Source organism: Chiloscyllium plagiosum, unplaced genomic scaffold, assembly GCF_037043375.1.
Source record: "Chiloscyllium plagiosum isolate Xiang-an unplaced genomic scaffold, Cpla_swu_hap1 HiC_scaffold_18, whole genome shotgun sequence".
In the NCBI taxonomy this organism is placed as follows: Eukaryota; Metazoa; Chordata; class Chondrichthyes; order Orectolobiformes; family Hemiscylliidae; genus Chiloscyllium; species Chiloscyllium plagiosum.
Genome location: NW_028270156.1, coordinates 89188014 through 89198736, shown reverse-complemented (window position 1 = coordinate 89198736; position 10723 = coordinate 89188014).

Below are 10723 nucleotides of genomic sequence, written 5' to 3'. Positions count from 1 at the left end.
AGGAGACGAGGGAGGAATTTACAGGGACTCTGACCCAAATCTTTAATTTCTCTCCGGCCACAGGGAAGTTGCCAGGGGATTGGAGGGCAGTTGATGTGTTTCCACATTTCAAGAACAGTGGTAGGGATTGACCAGGAATAACAGAGCAGTGAGTGTTCATCAGTGTCAGGGAAACTATGAGAGAAAATCCTAAAACAAAGAATTAAACACCATTCTGAGCGGTAAGGTTTGATCATGAAATAAAAAACTGAAAGAACAGCAGATGCTGTAAATCAGCAATAAAAACAGAAATTGCTGGAAAAGCTAAACAGGTCTGCAGCATCTGTGGAGAGAAATCAGAGTTAATGTTTGGGGTCGAGTGGCCCGAGTGGCCCTTCCTCAGACCTGATGGTACTTCGGACCATGTCATCTTTTTGTGCAGATCCAAAATGGCGGCAGAGTACGATGCTCCAGCCAGAACTCCTCTGCTCCACCTGTTCTTTTTGTCCGTTTCTTTCTTTTTTTCTCCCTTTTCCCTTCTTCCTGTGTTTCTTTTTTCAAATGATGACTTCAACTTACCCTGATCATGTCCTGTGGTGGCTAATGGAGATGGTGGCTAATGATCCTCTGGATGTAATTGCTGGTGGGATGCTAGGTAAGGACAATGGGAACCCTATCTCTGTTGGAGAGGGAAGAGAAGAGGAGAGGACCGAAGTACAGGAGATAGGTTGGACCTGCTGCGGGCTCTGTCAACAACGGAGCTGGGGAATCCTCTGTTAAGGAAGAAGGTGGATATTTAGGAGGCTCCCTTATCGAAGTTTACACCATTGGAACAGATGTGGTGGAGATAGAGGAAGTTGGATAATGGAATACAGTCTTTGCAGGATGTGAGGATGTATAGACAAGGTGTTTATGGTGGATATTGGTGGCTCGTCTATCTCATGAAATATAAACAGAAATGTCAAGGAAGGGAAGCGAGAAGTCAGAGAATCGGGGTAATTGTTTGTGTGTTTACGTGTATGTGTGTGTGTGTTTGAGTGTGTGTGTGTATGTGTGAGACTGTGTGTGTGTGAGAGAGAGTCTCTCTCTGTGTGTGTGAGTGTCTGTGAGTGTGTATCTCCGTCTGTGTGTATGAGTCTTTGTGGTGTGTCTGTGTGTGTGTGTCTGTCTCTGTCTGTCTGTGTCTATGTGTGCGTGGGGGTGTGTGTGCGTGTCTGTGTGTGTGTCTATCTGTCTGTGTAAGTGTGTGCGTATTTTTGTGAATGTGTGTGTATCTATCTGTCTGTGTGTGTGTTTGTGTGACCAGAACTGCACTGGCTTGAGTCCCAGTGCAGAGGTCAGTGAGGGGAATCGAGTCCCAGTGCGGAGGTCAGTGAGGGGAATCGAGTCCCAGTGCAGAGGTCAGTGAGAGGAATCGAGTCCCAGTGCAGAGGCCAGTGAGGGGAATCAAGAGCCAGTGCGGAGGTCAGTGAGGGACTCGAGTCCCAGTGCAGAGGCCAGTGAGTTAAGTGGGCAGTTAAGAAGGCAGATAGGAAACATGCCTTTACACATTGAGGCAGACATTATCAGAGCAGGGAGGGTCCTGTTGGAGTTCTACAGACATTTGGATCGGCTGCTGTTGGAGTATTGTGTGCAGTTCTGGTCACTGCACCATGGGATGGATGTGATTGCACTGGAGGGAGGGTAAAGGACATTCACCAGAACATGGCTTGGGCTGCAGCAGTTTCGCTGTGAAGGGGAGGCTGGATAAGCTCGGGCTGTTTTCTTTAGAGTAGAGATTGGGGTATATAAGACCAAGGGGGATGTGAACAGGGTGAATGTTAAGCAGTTCTCCCCCTTAATCAGAGGGCATTTAACAAGGTGGTGTAATTTTAAGCTGAATGGCAAATGGTTTGGAGGGGACATGCCACCCAAAGAATGGTAGGGGCCTGTGCTGCATTGTCCAGGAGGGAATTGAGGGAGAAATCCTCAAAACCTTCACAAAGTACTTGGATAAGCACTGAAAGGTCAAAATATTCACGACCATGGACTAAGTACTGGGAACTGAGACTTGTGTTGCTTTTAGTGTAATTTTGGAGCAAAGGGAACATTTACCCTGTATGATGCCATCACTCTATTAATTTGAATGTAAGGTTCTGATTTTTGTTTTGTCTTTGTTTTGAGAAAATGTGACCGAATGGAAGTTCCAGCTGTTGGTGTGGTCGGTATCAGCTTCAGTTTCTGTGTTAGAGTCCTCATTCACAGAGAAAATTTCCCAAATCAGTCGTACAGCTGGATTAACAAGGAAAGCTGTGGGATAACAGTGTGCAGTAGAACAGCTCACCAGGAGCTCAACAACGTGAGGTATTAAATGAGTGAATAAACTCAGCAGAATGAAGGTCATCACTGAAAAGAATATCAAAAGATATTCAGATATTGATGGGACTGATAGTTAGTGAAATATTGTAAGTATTGTTGTTGAAGACAAATTGGAATGAATATTGGAGACCTAACAGGGTCAGATTAATCCAGTCTTTAGGGTATTCAAATACAGAATTAAATCTCAATGATATCATATCATTAAAATAAATACGTTGTTGTTAATTGTTTGTTCAAAATGATATAAACAGTTTGAAGATGTAATTACGGTTTCCCAGTGGAGATACCACACAGTATAAAATAAAGTCTCTGGAACTGTGTCAGCTCCATATCCGAGAGAATTCTCCAATTCCAACAGACTCCCAGCAGCAGGAAGGGAAATATTGTGTCACAAACAACGAAATGGATCTTCTCAGGGAAAGGGTGGATCAAGTGTTTGACACCATCCTCGCTGTCATTGGTGTTCCTGGTAAGTCTTGTAACAACTTAGCTCATACAAAACTTTGCATTGAATCATCCTTATTCCTGTGGCCATTCCCCTCAACAATAAGTATACGGTTCGGGATACTGTTGGGGGGGGCGGGGAATGACTTACCAGGGGAAAGCAGTAGGGCACCTGCTGCTCAGAAGGGAAGGGGGAAGAGGAGCAGAGCAGTAGTTATTGGGGACTTGATATTTCGGGGGACAGATAGGAGGTTCTGTGGGGACAAGAGAGACTCACGGTTGGTGTGTTGCCTCCTGGGTGCCAGGGTCCGTGATGTCTCTGATCGTGTTTTGGGGATCATTCGGGGGGAGGGAGAGCAGCCCCAAGTCATGGTACACATTGGCACCAACGATATAGGTCGGAAGAGAGATGGGGATTGAGGCAGAAATTCAGGGAGCTAGGATGGAAGCTTAGAGCTAGGACGGAAGCTTAGAGCTAGGACGAACAGAGTTGTTTTCTCTGATTTGCTATCCGTGCCACGTGCCAGTGAGGTGAGGAATAGGGAGAGAAAGGAGGTGAACATGTGGCTACAGGGATAGTGCAGGAGGGAGGGTTTAGGGTTTTTAGATAATTGGAGCTCTTTTTGCGGCGACCTCTACAAGCAGGATGGTCTTCATCTGAACCAGAGGGGTACCAATATCCTGGGTGGGAAATTCGCTAAAGCTATTAAGGTGGATTTAAACTAAGACAGCAGGGGGATGGGAACCAATATTGTAGGACAGGTGCAGAAGGGGATGAGAGTAGGGAGTTTCCAAATCAAGTACTTGACACTGGCGAGTGAGAACCTGGATTGAAGTGTGTGTACTTCAATGCGAGGAGCATCCGAAATAAGGTGGGTGAACTGGCAGCGTGGGTTGGTACCTGGGACTTCGATGTGCTGGCCATTTTGGAGACATGGACAGAGCAGGGAACAGGAATGGCTGTTGCAGGTTCAGGAATTCAGCTGTTTCAGTAAGAACAGAGAAGATGGTAAAAGAGGGGGAGGTGTAACATTGTTGATCAGGGACAATATTACAGGTGAAGAAAGGATGTTTGGGGACTCGTTAACTGGGGTAGTATGGGCTGAGATTAGAAACAGGAAAGGAGAAGTCACCAAGCTGGGAGTTTTATATAGGCCTCCGAATAGTCCCAGAGATGTAGAGGGAAGTATAGCAAAGATGATTCTTGATAGGAGTGAGAGAGGCAGGGTAGTTGTCATGGGGGACTTCAACTATCCAAACATTGACTGGGATCACTACAGTACGAGTACTATAGATCGGTCAGATTTTGTCCAGTGTGTGCAGGAGGGCTTCCTGACACAATATGTAGACAGGCCTACAAGGGACGAAGCTAATTTTGATTTAGTACTGGGTAACGAGCCTGGCCAGGTGTTAGATTTGGAAGTAGGTGAGCACTTTGGAGACAGCGATCACAATTCTGTCAGGTTTACTTTAGTGATAGAAAGGGATAGGTGTATTCCACCGAGCAAGAGTTACAGCTGGGGGAAGGGAAATTACGATGCAATTAGGAAAGATTTAGGAAGCATAGAATGGGGAAGGAAACTGAAGGGGATGAGCACATTAAAAATGTGGAACTGATTCAAGAAAAAGCTCCTGTATGTCCGAGATAAGTGTGTACCTGTCAGGCAGGGAGGAAGATATAGAACACGTGAGCCGTGGTTTACTAAGGAAGTGGAATCCCTGGTCAAGATGCAGAAGAAGGCTTATGTTAGGACAAAATGTGAAAACTCAGGGCGCTTGAAGGTTACAAGAAAGTCAGGAAAGACCTAAAAAGAGAGCTTAGAAGAGCCAGGAGGGGACATGAGAAGGTGTTGGCGGATAGGATCAGGGTTAACCCTAAGGCTTTCCATAGATATGTCAGGAATAAAAGAATGACGAGAGTTAAATTAGCTCAAATCAAGGATAATAGTGGGAAGTTGTGTGTGGAGTCAGAGGAGATAGGGGAAGCACTAAATAAATATTTTTCGACAGTGTTCACTATAGAAAATGAAAATGTTGGCGAGGAAGATACAGAGATACTTGCATCTAGACTAGAAGAGATTGAGGTTCACAAGGAAGAGGTATTAGAAATACTGCAGAGTGTGAAAATAGACAAGTCCCCTGGACTGGATGGGACCTATCCTAGGATCCTTGAGGAAGCAAGGGAAGAGATTGCCGAGCCTTTGACATTGACCTTCAAATCATCATTGTCGACAGGAATAGTACCTGAGGACTGGAGGGTAGTAGAGACAACCCTGATAATTACAGATCTGTGAGTCTTACTTCAGTTGTTGGTAAAGTGTTGGAAAAGTTTACAAGAGATAGGATTTATAACCATCTGGAAAATAATAATCTGATCAGGGACAGTCAGCACGGTTTTGTGAAGGATAGGTCATGCGTAACGAATCTTATTGACGTTTTGACAAAGTGACCAAACAGATAGATGAGAGTAAACCGGTTGATGTGGTTTATGTGAATTTCAGCAAGGGTTTCGAAAAGGTTCCCCACAGTAGGCTATTATACAAAATGCGGAGGGATGGGATTGTGGGAGACATAGCAGTTTGGATCAGTAATTGACTTACTGAAAGAAAACAGAGTGTTGAGGTTGCTGGAACATGTTCATCTTGGTGTCCAGTTACTAGCGGTGTACCGCAAGGGTCGGTGTTGAGTCCACTGCTGTTCGTCATTTTTATAAATGACCTGGATGAGGGCTTAGAAGAGTGGGTTAGTTAATTTGCGGACGACACTAAAGTCGGTGGAGTTGTGGATAGTGATGAAGGATGTAGTAGGTTGCAGAGAGACATAGATAGGATGCAGAGCTGGGCTGAGAGGTGGCAAATAAAGTGTAATGTGGACAAGTGTGAGGTGATACACTTTGGACGGAGTAATCGGAATGCAAAGTACTGGGCTAATGGTAAGATTCTTGGGAGTACAGCTGAGCAGAGAGATCTCGGTGTCGATGTACACAGATCCCTGAAAGTTGCCACCCAGATTGACAGGGTTGTTCTGAAGGCATACAGTGCTTTGGCCTTTATTAATAGAGGGATTGCGTTCCGGAACCAGGAGGTTATGCTGCAGCTGTACAAAACTCTAGTTTGGCCACACTTGGAATATTGTGTACAGTTCTGGTCACCGCATTATAAGGATGTGGAAGCTTTGGAAAAGATGCCAAGGAGATTTACTAGGATGTTGCCTGGTATGGAAGGAATGTCTTACGAGGAAAGGCTGAGGGCCTTGAGGCTGTTCTGTTAGAGAGAAGATGTTTGAGTGGTGACTTAATAGAGACAAATAAGATAATCAGAGGGTTAGATCGGGTGGACAGGGAGAGCCTTTTTCCAAGTATGGGAACGGCAAACACGAGGGGACACAACTTTAAAGTGAGGGGAGATAGGTATAAGACAGATGTCAGAGGTAGTTTCTTTACTCAGAGAGTAGTAAGGGTATGGAATGTTTTGCCTGCAATGGTCGTAGATTCACCAAGTTTAAGTGCATTTAAGTCGGCATTGGACAGGCAAATGGATGTACATGGAATAGTGTAGGTGGGATTGGCTTCAGATTAGTATGACAGGGTAGCGCAACATCAAGGGCTGAAGGGCCTGTACTCCACTGTAATGTTCTATGTTTGGGAGAAGATTTGTAGCTCGGGTGCTCGTTGTTGTGCTTCTGTTCGCCGAGCTGGAATTTTTTGTTGCAAACGTTTCGTCCCCTGTCTAGGTGACATCCTCAAAGCTTGGGAGGCTCCTTTGAAGCGCTTCTGTGGTGTTTCCTCCAGCATTTATAGTGGCCTGTCCCTGCCGCTTCCGGTTGTCAGTTTCAGCTGTCCGCTGTAGTGGTTGGTATATTGGGTCCAGGTCGATGTGTTTGTTGATGGAGTTTGTGGATGAGTGCCATGCTTCTAGGAATTCCATGGCTTTTCTTTGTTTGGCTTGCCCTATAATGGTAATGTTGTCCCAGTCAAATTCATGTTGCTTGTCGTCTGTGTGTGTGGCTACTAAGGATAGCTGGTCGTGTTGTTTCGTGGCTAGGTGATGTTCATGGATGCGGATCGTTAGCTGTCTTCCTGTTTGTCCTATATAACACTATAAATGCCGGAGGAAACATCACAGAAGCGCTTCACAGGAGGCTCCCAAGTACTGAGGATGTCACCTAGACAGGGGACGAAATGGCTACAACACAAATTTCCAGCTCGGCGAACAGAAAAACAACAATTCAGGTTTTATTTGCTGAAGGCTGTGCTGTACCTTCGTGGACAGGTAGGGGGGGTGGGGGGGGGTGGGGGGAGTTAGGTCAAATGTTGAAGTTTTTCTGATTTTACCAGGTTGGATACTCACCACAATGTGATTGGATTCATTGCTGAACACCTTCATGGTTCAGGTGGTCAGGATGTTCAATCCTGTGCACGAGGGAGAGACTCAACGCCTATCATTTGTTCATCCACATTATAGAGCCCATCCTTCCTGGACACTGTGGGGTGATTCAATGCCCTGTCCTGCAGTTCATACAGTGTGGATATAGAATTCTGGAGGCAAGCTGAACTGTGGAGACTCCAAAACCAAATACAGAAATTTTGCAATCAATGTCTATGTTAGGTATCTGCTATTCTTTGTTTTCCTGATCCCAGATGTCTTTGTGTGGATGCTGTGGGCTTATGGGAAATGTCAGCCTGTTAGACTAACCTGTAAAGCAGCTGCTGAACCAAAATCACCTTGAGTACATGACTGTGTTTCTGTGAGTAATCTGCTACTCATGTTCTTCCGTATGTCCATTCAAAGTGCAAATGATTCATTTAGAGAGTGCTTGCTGATGTGGTTCAGATTCTTTAAACTTCATATAACATGGAACAACAATTATCTTTGTGTCATTACCTACAGTCTAGGCTCAGGCACAATGAAAGTTTGATTAATAACTTAAAATCTATTTTTCCTTTGTCTTACAGTAAGTCTAGTAGTGGTTATAATCTTAGCTCGGGACAAATGTGGCCTTTCTACATGCAGCACTCGCTATCTGGTGGCCATGACAACATCAGATCTACTGTTCATTGTTTTTTGTATCATCCTTCACCGATTTCAACGTTATTATTATCCACTGTGTTTCCTGCAAATCACTCCTGTTTGTACTGTTCTCTATGTCCTCAACCGGTTGAGGATTGATTGTTCTGTGTGGTTCACCATTGCTTTTTCCTTTGATCGATTTGTTGCCATTTGTTTACATGAGATGAAAACTAAGTATTGCACAGGGAAAACTGCAATGAGAGTTCTTGCAACAATCTGCATCTTCTTTTGTTTAAAGAACATTCCCAACTCCTTTGTGTATTACTCTGGAAAAATGATCAACAATGTTCCATGGTACTGTTATAACAGGCCTGGTTATTATAATGACCCTCGATGGATAGGTTTTAGATATTTTGAGACTTTTTTAACACCAATGTTCCCATTCACCTTTATTCTCTTTATCAACATTCTGACTGTCAGACATATTTTGGAGGCTATTAAGGTGCGGAAGGAACTGAGAGGTCAGAGAAAAACAGAGAATGATCCAGAGGTAGAGAGCAGGAAAAATTCTGTGACTTTACTCTTTGCCATATCTGCCAGCTTCATACTTCTCTGGTTGTTGCATATTCTATATTTTTTTAATGCCGGTTATTCCTTGGATTCTGTTTCTTTTGATCTCTTTGCTCAGATTGGATACATGCTGAGGAACTTAAGTTGCTGCACAAATGCCCTTATTTATGTGGTGACACAGAAACATTTCAGAGACCAATTAAAGTATGCCATGACATATCCAGTTAGAACAATAATTCAATTAGTGAATCAATCCAGGTAACTGAGAGCCAACATTAGGTGTAGCAGATAACGAACGAGGAGTCTATGTGAGGAATGGACCGAAAGGAGAAGGAGGAGCAGCAACATGATAACACTCCTTTCCTCATGGGCAAGGAATGACTCCATCTGAGGAGCAAAATGACAGAGACTGGAGGTGTAAAGCCAGTGTAAAGTGCTGTTAGTAATCAACAACAACTAGTAGGAAGTGGGACAACAAAAGCAAATCCAAAAGATGAATTAGATATGCACAAAAGCAACATTCATATCAAGTAATCTGTTCTCAGTGAATGAAGTGGGTAGAAAAATAAATAATATGGAGAAAGGTGAGTATTAGATGAGATTAGATTAGATTGCTCAGAGTATGGAAGCAGGCCATTTGGCCCAACAAGTCCACACTGACTCTCTGAAGGGTCACCCACCCAGACCCATTCCCCTATATTTACCGCTGACTAATACCCCTAACACTGTGGGCAATTTAGCATTACCAATTCACCTGACCTGCACATCTTTGGATTGTGGGAGGAAACTAAAGCACCCTGATGAAACCCACGCAGACATGGGGAGAATGTGCAAACCCCACACAGACAGTTACCTGAGGCAGGAATGTAATCTTTCACTGCAGGCCAGAGAGTGAAATGCAACGACAGGCTCCTATCCACTCTTACTCACTGAATTCACTGAGCGACACGTCTGGACAAATTAACAAAAACATGAGAAGTTTAAAAGGGGAAATAACATAGTGTCAGGACTCTGTGTCTTTTGATTGCACATTTTTATTCAACACTAGTAAACTTAGTTTCCATTCAAATCCTCACGGTGAACATCGAACACAGAACATTACAGTGCAAGACAGGTCCTTCTGCCCTCGATGTTGGTGAGTATACTATTGTTTCAGGCAGGGTATTCCACGCCCCTACTACTCTCTGAGTAAAGAAACTACCTCAGATATCTGTCCTATATCTATCACCCCTCAATTGTATGAGCCATTGCCATCTGAGGAAAAAGGCACTCACTGTCTACCTTATTTAACTCTCTGATTATCTTATATGTCTCAATTAGGTCACCTCTCAAGCTTCTTGTCTCGAATGAAAACAACCTCAAGTCCCTCAGCCTTTCCTCATGAGACCTTCCCTCCATAGCAGGCAATCCTAGTGAATCTTGTCTGAACCTTTTCCAAAGGTTTCACGTCCTTTCTATAATACGACGACCAGAACTGTACACAATACTCCAAGTGCAGTGGCACCAGAGTTTTGTACAGCTGCAACATGAGCTCGTGGCTCCAAAACCCAATCCCTCTACCAATAAAACCTTATACACTGTATGCCTTCTTTACAACCTTATCAACCTGGGTGGCAACTTTCAGGGGTCTTTGTGTATGGACACGGAGATCTCTGCTCACCTACACTACCAAGAATCTTATTATTAGGCCAGTACTCTTTATTCGTGTTACTCCTTCCAAAGTGAATTACCTCACACATTCCCACACTAAACTCCATTTGCCATCTCTCAGCCAGCTTTGCAGCTTATCTATGTCCCTCTGTAACCTACAATATTGTTCGGCTCTGACCACAACCCCATCGACGTTAGTGGTATCCATAAATTTACTAATGCATCCTTCTGTGCCCTCTTCCAGGTCATTTATAAAATGACAAACAGCAATGGACCCAACACAGATCCTTGCAGTACACCATTAGTAACTGAACTCCAGGATGAACATTTACCATCAACCACCACCCTCTGTCTTCTTTCAGCTTGCCAATTTCTGATCCAACCCTCAATCCCATGCTTCCATATTTAGTGAAATAGCCTACCCTGGGTAACCTTATCAAATGCCTGACTGAAATCCATATACATCACATCAACCACTTTACCCTCCTCCATCAGTTTGGTCACCTTCGCAGTTTGGGCAGCACGGTGGCTCAGTGGTTAGCACTGCTGCCTCATAGCACCAGGGTCCGAGGTTCGATTCCAGCCTGGGGCGACTGTCTGTGTGGAGTTTGCAAATTCTCCCCGTGTCTGCATGGGTGTGCTCTGGTTTCCTCCCAAGATGTGCAAGTCAGGTGAATTGGCCATGCTAAATTGCCCACAGTGTTAGGCGCATT